Below are 14,200 nucleotides of genomic sequence, written 5' to 3'. Positions count from 1 at the left end.
CTGAAAGTAAAGAGGACTTGAAGCATTTACTGATGAAGATCAAAGACCACAGCCTCCAATATGGATTATACTTCAACGTAAAGGAAACAAAAATCCTCACAACTGGACCAATAAGCAACATCATAATAAATGGAGAAAAGGTTGAAGTTATCAAGGATTTCATTTTACTTGAATCCATAATCAACACTCACGGAAGCAGCAGTCAAGAAATCCAAACAACACGTTGCATTGGACAAATCTTTTGCAAGAGACCTCTTTAAAGTATTGAAAAGCAAAGATGTCACCTTGAAGACTAAGGTGTGCCTGACCCAAGCCATGGTGTTTTCAATCACCTCATGTATACGCGAAAGCTGGACGATGAGTAAGGAAGGCCAAAAAAGAACAGATGCCTTTGAACTGTGGTGTTGGCAAAAAATACTGAATATACCATGGACTACCAAAAGAATGAACAAATCTGCCTCGGAAGAAGTACAACCAGAACGCTCCTTAGAAGACTACGTCTCACGTATTTTGGATGTGTTACTGGGACGGGTCAGTCCTTGGAGAAAGACATCATGCTTGGTAAAGTAGAGTGTCAGTGACAAAGAGGAAGACCCTCAATGAGATGGATTGACACAGTGGCTGCAACAATGGGCTCAAGCATAACAACGATTGTGAGGTTGACTCATTCTATTGTACAGAGGGTCTCTATGAGTTGGAACCGACTTGATGGCACCTAACAACAGCAATCACAAGTTTCTTTCATCATCTAGAAAGTGGCAAAGCTCTAATTTAAATCATCCACTAAAGATTTGAGGATATATTCTACAATCCCTGGTATATGCACTAAAAGATTAATGAAGGGATTAAAGCCAACAATCTAACTGCCGTTTATAAAATAGAATAATAAATAATCCTTAATTAATAGAAAATAAGGCAAGAAAGGAGAGAAGACGACAATACAATTCTTTTTTTAAAAAAGCAAAAAGAAATTAGCATTAAATCATATGAATAATTGCGGTAAATATAAACAGATTAATTTGCACGAGGGAAGAGCCAGCCTTACTTTCATCTGCAGAGAATCACGGCTCTGATTCTCATCTTTGCAAGGTCTCTCAAAGGTAGGCGTGCTGAAGAATTGCTCTAGGGGCTTGGAATAATTTTTTTATTCTCTGGGCCCAACTTCAACAGTTCGAATCTCCATTTTTAGTAAGTCAGACCGCTCTTGGAGACACAGTAGTCTATTGTGCGGAATGGGAGGGGCTGGGGCGAGGGAAAAATTGATAACATAGTTTGGTTCTTGTGGAGGTAAGAGCTTAACCAGAAAAACACACAAGTACTCAAATCAAAGCAACGGGAGAAATTGTGAGAAAATTGCCTTAAGTGAAGGACCTTCGAGTGCGTGCAAACAGCCCAGGGCAGAGGAGCCAGAGGCTACCCCCCATCTTAATGATTCAGACCTTGGGAACTCAGGAGCAGACCAGCTGTGGTCAGGGACCTGAAGCAGGGAAGGGATACAGCCACATACCTGCATACTTATTTATTTATGGAGCTCAAGCAAAGAAAAATAAAAACAGGGCTAGCGCCCAGCAGAGAGAGGGAGCCTGGCCCTGTTTGTGGATCTGCATGTCTCCATTTCGTCCAGGATGCCTGGCTCCCCGTGGGCCCCATCTGTTCACCGGCCAAAGCCCTGCTGGACACAGAACACAGAGGGTGGGGAGCTGGACAGGGAGGGGCTGTGGTTTCAAAGGCCAACAGCAACTGGTTTGTTTACTGGCTCCTGGTCTCCCAGAGGGTTCCCTCCCGGCAGCAATGTGGAAAAGTAAAACAGGGATTTTATCCAAAGGCAGGATCCTGGCTCGTGCCAGCCCTGGAGGTGTTGGGAAGCTCTCTCTGGGACAGCCCCTGCAGTGCTGGCTGTGCCTCACGATCCACAAAGCTGCTGCTTTGTTAGGAGTCACTCGGGCAGAGGGCCACGGCAGGGTATACGTGCCGGGGGGTACAGGTCATCCCTGCCTTGGGCGCCCCAGGCCACAAGCTCAAGGACCTGAGTTTTTTCTGGCGAGCTGATGGGTTCGAAGGAACATCTGTAGAGTTCCCTGCACTGTGGCCCAGTGTTCTAGGTCTGATGTAGTGGCGGTGTTTGTGGAGGTGCATGCAATCATGCTAACCTCACTCTCTTGCTTTGGACACATTATTAGGAAAGACCAATTGCTAGAAAAGGACATCACACTTGGTAAAGAAAAGTGTCAGTGAAAACGAGGCAGATCCTCCGTGAGATGCATTGACATGGTGGCTGCAACAGTGGGCTCAAACATGCCAAAGACTGTGAGGATGGTGCAGGACCAGGCAATGTTTTGTTGTGTTATACATAAGGTCTCCATGAGTGGGTGACAAAAACAATAACCTTGCTTAGAAGGGCATTCGTGGTTCAGTGGTAGAATCCTTACCTTCCATGTAGTAGACAGACTTAGGTTCGATTCCCGGCCGATGTACCTCATGTGTAGCCACCACCCATCTGTGTGTGGAGGCTCACATGGTGCTGTGGTGCTAAACAGGTTTCAGTGGAGCTTCCAGACTAAGATGGACTAGGAAGAAAGGCCAGGTGAGCTACTTGCAAACACCAGCCAATGAAAGCCCTATGGATCTGTTTGGATCCAATCCTCAACCAATCATGGGATGGTGCAGTGCTGGACAGCGTTCCTTTCCAATGTGAATGGGGTCACCATGAGTTGGGGGCTGACTTGATGACACGCAACAACTTTGCTGAACTCTACGAAATCAAAAAAAGGGTTGGGATATGGATCTCTTTTTTCTTAATTTCAAAATTTTAAACTTAATTTCTAATCACACAACACATAGATGCGCTGTCTGGGCCTCCATATTGCTTAGAACAATTAATTTTAAAACAATTTAATTTAAATGAAAATTAATAAAAACAAATAATTTAAAAAAACAATCACAGGGTCTTTTAACATCATCATAAATTTACAAAAGTCAAGGAGGAAGGGAAAACCTTAAAGCCTTCTGAAGAGAATTGGACCTCACATTAAGGACAAGGGCACCGAATGCTACCCTGGAAACTAGAAGAGTGGAGCAGGGCCTTCAAACTTTTTTGGGAAATTTACTTCTAACTTATAATTTTTATAATTTTAATTATTTATTTAAGTAGCTCAAGCAAAGAAAACTAAAAACAAGGCTAATTTTTATAACCTAGGTATAGATCAAAGGTGAAGACAGGATACATTTTCAGACCTTCAAGATCACAGAAACTCATTTCCTCTGCAACCTTTTTAGAAAACTATGGAAGGATGTGCTCCATCAAAGCAAAGGAGGGATCAGGAAAGGTACTATGGGATCCTGGCCACAGGACATGGGCGATCCTTCCTAGGGGCGAGTGGAGAGCATCTCCAGGATTAATCTAGAGCACCAGGGACATGGCAAGGTGATGACTCTGGAGCAGATCTAGAACAGTCATTCTCTGCAGGGTGTGGTCAAGAAAAACATGAAATCGTTCATTTACATGATGGTCTGATCATCTTGAGAGATGCGTTATAGCCGGATAAGGGAATTTAGGGATGGATTTTTTTTAGTGATAGCTCCTTCGAAAAGTAAAAGGGAAAAGATCAAGGTAAGTACTTATTTTGAGAAAACTACAACAAAACATTTGTAAACAGACAGTGATTAAACTTTAGACCACATAGCTCAGCCGTGAATGCTTGTTACCTGGTCCAAGTGGTGTAAACACTATATATTTCTATGTCCCCAAAACATCAGGACCTAAGACTACCAGAATGACAGGGCAGGAGAGTTTGTGAGAGGCATAGATCTAAGAATGAAATCTTTATATATTTTTTGTTTCATAGCAAGAAGAGAGTAGATAGCCTTTAGACTGGTGTCTTAGTTACCCAGTGCTGCAGCAACAGAAATGCCACAAGCGGATGGCTTTAACAAAGAGATATTCTCTCACAGTCTAATAGGCTAGAAGTCCAAATTCAGGGTGCCAGCTCCAAGGGAGGGTCTTCTGTCTCTGTTGGCTTTGGAGGAAGGCCCTTGTCATCAGTCTTTCTCTGGTCAAGGAGCTTCTCAGCTCAGAAATCCTGGGTCCAAAGGATTGCTCTGCTCCCAGCACTGCTTTTTTGGTGGTATGAGGTCCCCATGTCCCTCTGCTCACTTCTCTCTTTCATATCTCAAAAAAAGATTGATTTAAAACACAACCTGATCTTGTAGATTGAGTCCTGCCTCAATAACATAGCTGCCTCTAACCCTACCTCATTAACATCATAGAGGTAGGATTTATAACACACAGGAAAATCACCTCAGATGACCAATGGTGGACAATCACACAGTACTGGGAATTATGGCCTAGCCAAATTGATACACAATTCAACCCATAACAACCCATAATACAATCCAACCCGTAACAACCTGGAAAATGAGTAAGTAGCAACATAAGCATATTATTTAGAAATGTAGAGGTAGTGCCCATTGAAATGCTAAAATTGCTGGAAGTGGTTATTTCTGGAAAAGAGAAATCAGTGGTGGGGAGGAACAGGGCAGCGGAACCACAGTTTGCCATTATTGGCCTTATAATCCTATATCACTTCCATAAAAATTATCATTAAATAAAAAGGAATATGTGTTTTTGGTGTACCTTTTGAATGTGAATAAAAACACACTAAGTTATTTTCCTAATTGCATTTTTCAATGATATGTTTTAGAGATTCATGCTGATACGTGCAGTCTTGAGCTTTTTTCATATTCACTGTATAGCATTCCATTGTAATATTGCTGCCACAATTGTCTATTTATTTCCCTGATAGTAGGCATTTGGGCGGTTCCCAGGTTTTCCCTCTTGTAGACACGGTTGCAACAAGCATCTCTGTATGTGTGCCCATGTGCACGTGTGCGTGTAGGTGTCTGTGTGTGTCCGTGTGCATGTGTGTGTGTGCGTGTTAGATTTCTAATGCTGTCACTGCTGGATCAGAGGGATTCAAGCTTACTTTTAATGGATAATGTCAAGTTGCTAAGCACTCATCCAAAACAGCATAACAACAACAAAACACGTTAAAAAAAAAAAGACTCAAGTTAGATTTTCTTTTCTTTTTTTTTCCCGGGAATTTCATGGTTGGTTGCACCCACCATATGTCGACTCAATCCTCTCTGTGCCCTCCTTTATTTCTTCCATAAATTTGACTGATTGTTCTATTTTCTAGGCCCTAGCTGTGACACCAGCTACACGGTGGTGGAGGGCACAGCCCGTGTCCTTGAGAATACAAAGCTGGGAAGGAGTCACGGGAAGACGTGGTTAAGATACAGGACAGGGACGTTCATGGCCAAAAGACTGACAGGTGTGGAAGCACAAGCCTGGGTGACCACTTGGAAAATCTCAGGAAATCCCGTCTCAGAAAGAGCAACTCTGTCCTTCCAGTCCCATCTAAAAGCCCTCGAGTCATTCCTGATTCCTCCCTTTCAGCCCCTCCCCACAGCCAATCTGGCAGCAGATCCTGTGGCTCTACCTTCAAAACAGATCCAGGATCAATCCACTCTCAGCATTTTCACCTACTCCGTATTTTCAGTCCATTTAAAATGATTTGACTAGAATAATAAAGTCTTAATGTAAAAAAAAAAAACTTTCTTTCTAACCCCCATATAACAAGAAGACTAAAGGTGGTTCTGGGTAGATTTCTTTGTCGTTCTGTTCGTCTCTCCTGTGTAGTCATGAAATGGCTGCCACATCTCAAAGCACGTGATCTTCACACAACAGCATCCAAGGAAGGTAGGAAAGGAAACCTTGTGTCAAGCACATCTCTCCTGAGCCAGCTGGAGCAAATCTTCCCCAGAATCCCCCTCTACATCCTCACCCACACACCCCAGTTTACTTTCCTTCAGATCCCATTGGCTAGGATGGGTCGTGTGCCCATGCCCTTACTGCAAAGGAGTATGGGAAGCAAATAACTGGCATTCTCAGACTCTAGATTGGGGCCTGCTCTCTGCTGACAGAAATAAGGGGAAGTGGAGTTGTGGAGCACAGGGCTTCTAACCAGTTCTTTCAAGTTCAAACCTCTGCAGAGAATTTGTGTTTCTAAGGACTTTCCAGAGGGTGCTAATGCTGCTGGTTAGGGACGAATTCTGAAAACCACTAGTACAGCAGTAGTTCTCAAAACTCGTTATACACAAGAATCACCTGGGGATCGTCTTAAAATGTAGATTCTGATTCAGTATATCTAGAGTGGAAATGCAAATTCTCAGCAGGCGTTCGATCTGGAATGAACTGGTTCGAAGCCCTGATTGGATGCACGTCCAGCAGCACCTGCATTAGGAAGCGTCTCTTCCAGTCACTCCTGCTCCAGAGACACAGTTCACCTGCTTGGACTCACTGTGTCACGCACGCATCCTAAACCACTTCTTAGGCCAGAGGGATGTGCCCAGCTGACCGGCCAGGCCAGGTCACTTGCTCCACCCTTAGACCCACACGGAGCTCATCTGAACCCTATGAATGGAGAAGGGGAGAGTGGGTGTTTGACAAAGTAAACTTAGGGTATGGTGACCAGAAGAAGGGGGAATAGATGCACTTGAGAGGGGTCCCCGGGTGGTGTAAATGATTAAGTGCCCGACTACTAGCTGAAAGGTTGGCAGATGAAACCCATCCAGAGACGCCTTAGAGGACAGGCCTGGCAATCCACCTCCGAAAGGTCACAGCCCTGAAAACCCTAAGGAGCAATTCTACCCTGTACACATGGGGTTGCCATGAGCTGGAATCGACTCCATGGCAACCAACGACAACAGCAACACACTAGAGAAGTCCGTGAAGATGCCATAATTGTTGCTCAGAGCAGTGTCATTTTCTGTGAGTGAATTTCTGGCTCCTGCCGGACTGCGGCTAACTTTCTCGCCGTTCTCTTAGTCCTCTAGGAAGTGGATGGTGAAAGGGACTGGCTACCGAGCTATTTTTCTTTCCCTCTGCCCTACCTGTGCCCACCCCCTCATGCCCCTGCAAAATTGCCCCCTTGGAAATGCTTGTCTTTTAGGGAAGGTCTCAGGGAGCCCTACTAGACCACTGTTGCTGTTGGTCAAGTTTAGTGCCCAGTCAAGCCACAGATCTCTTTAAAGATCTCACCTTTAGCCTCTGTAGATGCAGGTGTCATGGTGAAGGGTAATGACATTTCCCCGTCTTTTATTGGATGTTCTATTTCTGCCTTCCTAAATGGAAGCCAGCCCATCCCCCCTAGCCTCCCCACGTATCCATTAGCAGCTTATGAGGAACCGGAGCCGCACAAAGGCTTGAAATTGTTCTGTTCCGGCACGGGCTCAGCTACAAAAGCAATTTGAATGTTCGCAGCTTTCAAAGGACTTGGCAGTCTGTCTGCAAAATGTCCTGAGGCCTGAAAGGGGATGAAAACACCCCCTGGTACGTTTCTGATCCATCAATTGTTTCTGGAGCTAGGTAACCTTTGTAACCAAAGTGAGAGCACAGCCAGGACCTGATCAATCAAACCAGCCATTAAGAATCCTTGCCTAGTCCACAAGGCCTGCTTCACCTCAGGATTCCTGGGGAGAAAAATGAAAAGGGAAATGATTTTAGCCATAAACGCAGGGAACGTGCAGACAGGTGTGGACAAAGGTTGGAAAGGTTGAAGACCATTCATGGCACTGGTAGTTTGTGACTTTTGCTCACCCCCATCTGGGCTAAATATAGGGGAGCAAAATGCCAAGTGACATCCAAATGTTCTGAGGCCAGAAGAAACTCGACAGTAATTGCCCTGCCATTTTGTTGCAGCAAAGAGTGTAGTTTATGTTCCGGGCAAAGCCAAGGAGGAGGTGCTCTCTGAGTTTATCCCTTCTCAGTGAGAAGGTCTCTGTGAGTTCCTTCAGGCCATGGTTCACCATGGGAGTAGTCACCATCCCCAGGCCAACTGCAGACTATGCCTGTGCCTAATTCAACAAAAATGTGTTATGGGGTTAACAGATGGCAATGACCTGATGCTTTACAAAAAAAAAAAAAAAAAAAAACCAAAAAACCAAACCCATAGCCATCTAGTTGATTCAGGCTCATAGCGACACTATAGGACAGAGTAGAATTGCCCCAAGGAGCACCTGGTGGACTTGAAATGCTGACCTTTTGGTTAGCAGCCATAACACTTAACCACTACACCATCAGGGTTTCCAGCCTGATGTTTTATACAGTATCAGATTGGAAGTGATGAGTTAATATGTGGTATTCTGTATTTGAACTCAGGCATTTCAGAAGTGCCATTCATTTCAGAATGGAATTCTATTCAGCACAAAGTTGGTTTTTACTCTTAAAAGGAAAACACAATTTTGTAGGCTACATCTTTGCTGAAAAATCTACCCCCGAGCAACTCCCACAACCACACGTCTAGGAGAAGTGGAAAGGGATGTTCAGAGCAGTGTTGTTTGTTTTATAGAACAACTGCAAGAAAGAGTTTGCATTAGTCAGCACAGCCAAGATGGTCCTGCAGTAACAAACAGTACCCAACCCCAGGGATCTAAACAGCAAATGTTGTTTCTTGCCCACACTCCCTGTCTACCCCAAGATGGCAGGGGCTTTGTTCTGCATCATCTCCACTCAGGTGGAGGAAGGCTCCTTCTTCGTGAGCTCATGAAAGCCCAGGCAGGACAAAGGAAGGCTGGCAAATCAGCGCTGGCTTTGAAGCTCTGCATAGGAGTGACACATGTGACTTGTGCTCATAGCTCACTGGTCATATAAGTCACATGACTACTTTCAAGGCAGGGCAGGGAAGTGCAGTTGTACCATATGCCCAGCAGGAGGAGAACACGAAATACTTCATAAGTCCCAAACCAAACTGGTTGCCGTGGAATTGAGCCCTATTCATGGCAACCCCATGTGTACCAGAGTAGAACTGTGCTCCACACGGTTATCGAAGGCTGTGATGGATGCCTCTGGGTGGATTTCAACTGCCAACCTTTCAGCTGGTAGCCAAACACTTAACCGATTACATCACCCCAGGATCCCCAAATACATCATAAACAGTATTAATGACCACCTCACGACCTAAAAGCCCATCTGTAAAGGCTATGTAAACTGGGGCTGAGTCATACTTTCCAGTAGCACCCCACAGCAGGTATAAGAGGTATCTGTGCGTCTGTACGTAAGGCAGACAGGTCTCTAAAGCATAGAGTCAAGGGAGAGAAGCAAGTTGCAAGACATATGTGATGTGTGAAGCTCACATCTTACAGAAATACTACATAGTCTCCATGGGCACAGAGAGAGAGAGCAGTGGGATAGAGTCTGGAGGCCTGCCACGGAGGTCAGCATAGCGGTCATCCTAGGAGAAAGGTCAGGCCCACGAGAGGAAGGGGACTATTAGGGGGAGACTTTGCTCTTGTTTGTAGAGTTTTGAGCATGAAAAGGAGACAATATTTAAATTAGGGGAGACTGCTCTTGTCCATTTTTTGATCTTTTAAAAGGACACAATATTGAAGTTCATTTTAAGTCTCTTTTTCAATTATACGGGGAGAATTTTTTAGTTATCATCTTATATTTTCTTACCGAAAAGTAGACTAACATTACTATTATCGTTTCCTTGGACGTAGGGGTGAGGCGGAAGGGTGTGAGGAGGGAGAGGTGGAAGGAAGGGATAAACTCAGAGAGTACCTCCTCCCTGTATCTGCCCAGAACATAAATGTGCACTTTTTTGCTGTATTTAGATCTGAAATTGCAACAGAGGTGGAGGTGAGGAGTTAGTATCTTAGAAAGCTCCAACTAAAAGTAATACGGCCCAGTCACTCACTCCCATTTCCAGGGTGGGGGCATTGGCCCCTAGAGAGCAGGTGACCCGCCCAAGGTCACAGAGCCAGTTGGGGGAGAGGCAGGAGGAGAACATGGGGATCCTGCCTCCCACGTCAGTGCTCACCCTACCACGCAACATCCCAGCATAGAACCTGGAGTCCAGGCTCAAGTCTCAGCTCAGCCCCTTTCTCACTCTGTGTCCTTGGGCAAGTTATTTCCCCCCTCTGAACTCCAGTTTTAGTTTTCATCTCTCAAATGAGATAAGGGTGGTAAGAATCCGCCCATGTCCCCTGCTGCCCTTCCTTTCCTATGTTCAAGGATCAAAGCAAATGTAGCCTAAGAAAGCATTTTGCACACTGTTGGAAAAAGCACTACAGAAATTATTTCATTATTAGCTAATCAATTAGTACCTAAGTATTATGATTATGATTCAAGAATAGTTCAAGCATCCCATTCCATTATTATATTATTGATAATTCAATTGTGATCTTATTCATTGATCATTATTAGCATATCTGAGAAGATTACATAAACTTACAAATAGACACAAATTCTAGGTCAAGAACCTTTGCTTCTCTGCTGCAAACCATCTTGTCCATAAGCAGCTGCCCCAGACTTTCTGAAAATAAGTGTCTTTCCCCAGGGAGCCATCGCCCTGAGTCAGGAACGTTCTGTGAGTTCGCTGTGTCTGCACAGTTGGAAACAGCTGAGACTCATGGTTCAGCAAAGCAGGGCAAAGGTGAATTTTTCCAGACTGTCAGGTATCAGAGGACGGGCTGAAGCCAGGGTGTAACCAGAGAACTGTCTTCCAGCTTCTGACCCTGGAATTAAACCCTGGGGAGATGCAGCTGCCTCAGACCTTCTTGAGAATTGGAGACAGGGAGGGGTCCCAAGGGAGCTATTTCTGATTTAAGCAGCCTTACCACCTGCATCAGCCTTTTTTCTCTCTACCCTCCTGTGGGATGGTTTTACTGCAAGTTGACGCATTTTCTCCCCAAGTCCTGGAATAGTTCCTGGTGCCTGAACAGCAGGATCCACGCACACTGAGCCTGGGGGGTCCAGCGTTGCACTAATTGGCTGGGCAGGGGATAGCCACCGCAGACAGGGCTGAGCTCTCCCACAGCCAGGCCAACCCAGCTTCTGCGAATAGATTACCTGCCCAGCCACGAGGGCATTTGAGTCGGAACCCACTGCAGGGAAACGAGTTCGGTTTCTGGTTTGGGTTAGAAAAGGAGCCCTAGTGGCACAGTGGTTAAGTGCTCTGCTGCTAACCAAAAGGTCAGTCGCTCCTGGGGAGAAAGATGTCGCAGTCTACTCCTATAAAGACTAAAACCCAAAACCAAGCCCATTGCTGTGGAGTTGATTCTGACTCATAGCGACCCTATAGGACAGAGTAGAACTGTCCCATAGAGTTTCCAAGGAGTGCCTGGTGGGTTTGAACTGCCAACCTTTTGGTTAGCAGCTGTAGCACTTAACCACTACACCACCAGGGTTTCCTGTAAAGACTACTACAACCTTGGAAACCCTATCGAGCAGTTCTACTCCATCCTCTAGGGTGGCTATGAGTGAGAATCGACTGGTCTCAGCAGGGGGTTTCCCAGAGCCTGATATCTGAACTGGCTCTGGAAGCACGAGGAGGACCTCAAACAACAGGGGAGACACCCATAGTCCAAGGGCACAAATGTGATGGCAGATGAAACTCAGAGGGACAATGCCCATGCTGTCCTTTAAAAAATAGCAAAGGGGGATGCAAGGGGATTCTTACCACCCTCATCTCATTTGATAGATGAAAACTAAAACTGGAGCACAGAGAGGGGGGAAATACTTCGAACAGATAAAAATGAACTCAACAAAGTGTTAGAAGAATTGAAAAAAAAAAAGTGTTGATTTAGAGATGCTAAAAGATTCAATCTCCTGACACTTTTGTTAAGGTCTGGGATCCTATTAAGAAAAGCTTCCTGGTAAGAGTGTCTATAATTTCAGGAACTCATTGGGAGACAAGTAAACAAAGTGTTCTCTTCCTCTTTCTTCATCTTAAAAAATAAGTGCCTTGTCCCTTGTCCTCATTTTCATCCTCCCTATACTTTTGGGTTCAGGGCAAATCTGACATCCTGAAGAGAATTCCTGCTCTGCTGTCAAGTGTCTTTGGTGTCCTGTGATATCTCCATCCCCTCAGGCTGAAACAATGACCCCTGGCTCCAGTCTCCATTCAGCCATCTAGGCTTTACTTTGAAGCTGGGTCCTTAGAAGACAGTTCCCTCCACTCTGGGTCTGGGTGGGTCCCTCCTGCCAACTGGTAAGCCATCTCTCAGCAGACGTGAGATCCTTGCAGCGCCCCCAAACAGCCTTGGCACTGGCCTCTCAGAGCCTCCAGATTTAGGACTCAAGGAACAGCCACTGTTAGTGTCTGATAGGCTCAGGGGCTGACCACTAGAGACATCAGCTACCTGTGATAAAATGAGCCAACAGCCAGAGGGAAAGTAAAAGCTTCCAGAGAAGCAGACCTACCATGCGATGGAGCCATGGCTGAGCTCAAGGCTCTGGAGGCGGCGCCACTTCCTCTGCGTGACTGTGGGTGGTGGGTTCACCTCTGTGGGCCTGGGTCCCTCCTAGGGAAGGAGGAAAGTAACAGTGCCCACCCACAGGGCTGTTAGGAGACCCCAGTGAGATACTTACATGAAGCACTGAGCAGGGTAAGTGCCATATGAATGCTATCACAGGACCCTCCTTCCCTCACCCCGCTCCCCACCGCGCTATCTTGTCTCCTGTGCTATTGACACTCCAGAGGACCCCTGAGGGTAAGGATGGTTTTGTTAATATTGCCTGACTTTCACAAATCGGGGAACGTCAGAGAGGTGCCATGCTGGGGGCCACAGCTGGAGAGTAGGCAGGCTGGGACTGCAACCAAGTGCTCCAACCTTGACTTTAAAAGACCTTGATTCTAAACAAACATGTGTCCTTCCCACCCACGTCCCACCATTCCTCTCCATCAATATAAGATAATAATAGTAACAGAGGGAGGCTGAGATCGTTGGATGCCCTCTGCTGTATTTATCTTTCAGCATCTGTTTCATAAACTGTTGGACCACCATGTTAATTTTCCTTATGGCTGTTACCGTCGACTCCCAATTATGCAAAACGTTCCGACAGAGCATTCCCTTACTACCCGATCTGTCTCTGGCTGACACTTGGTGCTGTTTGTCTTGGCCTCGGCTGACAAAGGCAGGACTTGTCTCACTCGCCTCTGTTTTCTCCCAAGTGCAAAGGGCTCCCGGGCCAGATGGGGTCTGGGGGGCCCAGGAACTTCAGTGCTGCTGAGCAGGCAAAGAAACTCTGATTAAAATACATACCACAGCTGAGACCTGGTGTTTAATTGGTTTTTTCAAAAAAACATAAAGACTGGGAGGTGCTGAAATCAAAAACGCAAAGGTTTCATGATTTTTCTTCATATGGACAACCTGAGGGCCATGTGCCCCATTTCACTTGGCACTGGGGCTCCTACGACTGCTCCATTTTGCCTGGTTTCCCAACTGAACCCTCATTCATTTATTCATTATGTGCCAGTGCTATTCAGCCTGTAAGGTATAAAGCAGGGAATGAAAAATAAAAGTCCTGACACTATCGAGCTCGGTTCTAGTCAGGGGGAATCAGTAAAAAGTAAGACGTAGCTAGAATGCATCAGGAGGTGGTTGGTACTCAGGTAGAAAGCAAGATCAGGGATGTTAGGATTGGGGAGCAGAGGGGAACCTCCTCAGAGGACGTCAGCATGGAACAGAGACCTGCAGGACCTGAGGCCAGGACACAGGCTTGTATCAGAGGGAACAGCAAGTGCAAAGGCCCTGAGGTGGACCATGTCTGGTGTGTCTGAGCAGCAGCGAGAGACCAGTGTGGCCGCAGCAGCATGAAGGAAAGAGATAGGTGTGCGGATCAGGCTAGAGAGGTGAGGGGCCATACCATGCAGGGACTTGGAGGCCACGGTAAGGATTTGAGTTTTACCTGAGTGAGGAGGGTAGACCCTGGAGGGTTTTTAGCAGAGACTGATGTACCCATTTTCTATGCCTGTACGACTAATTATCATATACGTGGTAGATTAGAACAACGTGAATTTATTACGTCATCATTTTATGGGTCAGGAGTCTGACATGTTGTAGCTGGGCCCTCTGGGCTTCTTCAAGCTGAAATCAAGATGTTGACCAGCCGTGTCCTCATCTAGAATCTCCACCAGGGAAAGATCCACTTTCAAGCTCCTCAGGTCTTTGAGAGAATTTATTTCCTTGTGGTTGAAGGGCTGAAGTCCCCAGTGTCTTACTAGCTGTCAGGTGGACACCACTTTCAGCAACTACATGTCATCCTTGTGTTCTTAACAGGTAGAGCCTCCATAGAGCCACTCACAATTCCAAAGGCTCTGATTGCAGGAAGAGCTCACTCCCTTTTAAGAGCTCACCT

Source organism: Elephas maximus, chromosome 25 (assembly GCF_024166365.1).
Source record: "Elephas maximus indicus isolate mEleMax1 chromosome 25, mEleMax1 primary haplotype, whole genome shotgun sequence".
Taxonomy (NCBI): domain Eukaryota; kingdom Metazoa; phylum Chordata; class Mammalia; order Proboscidea; family Elephantidae; genus Elephas; species Elephas maximus.
Note: the sequence above shows the minus strand (reverse complement) of the source record.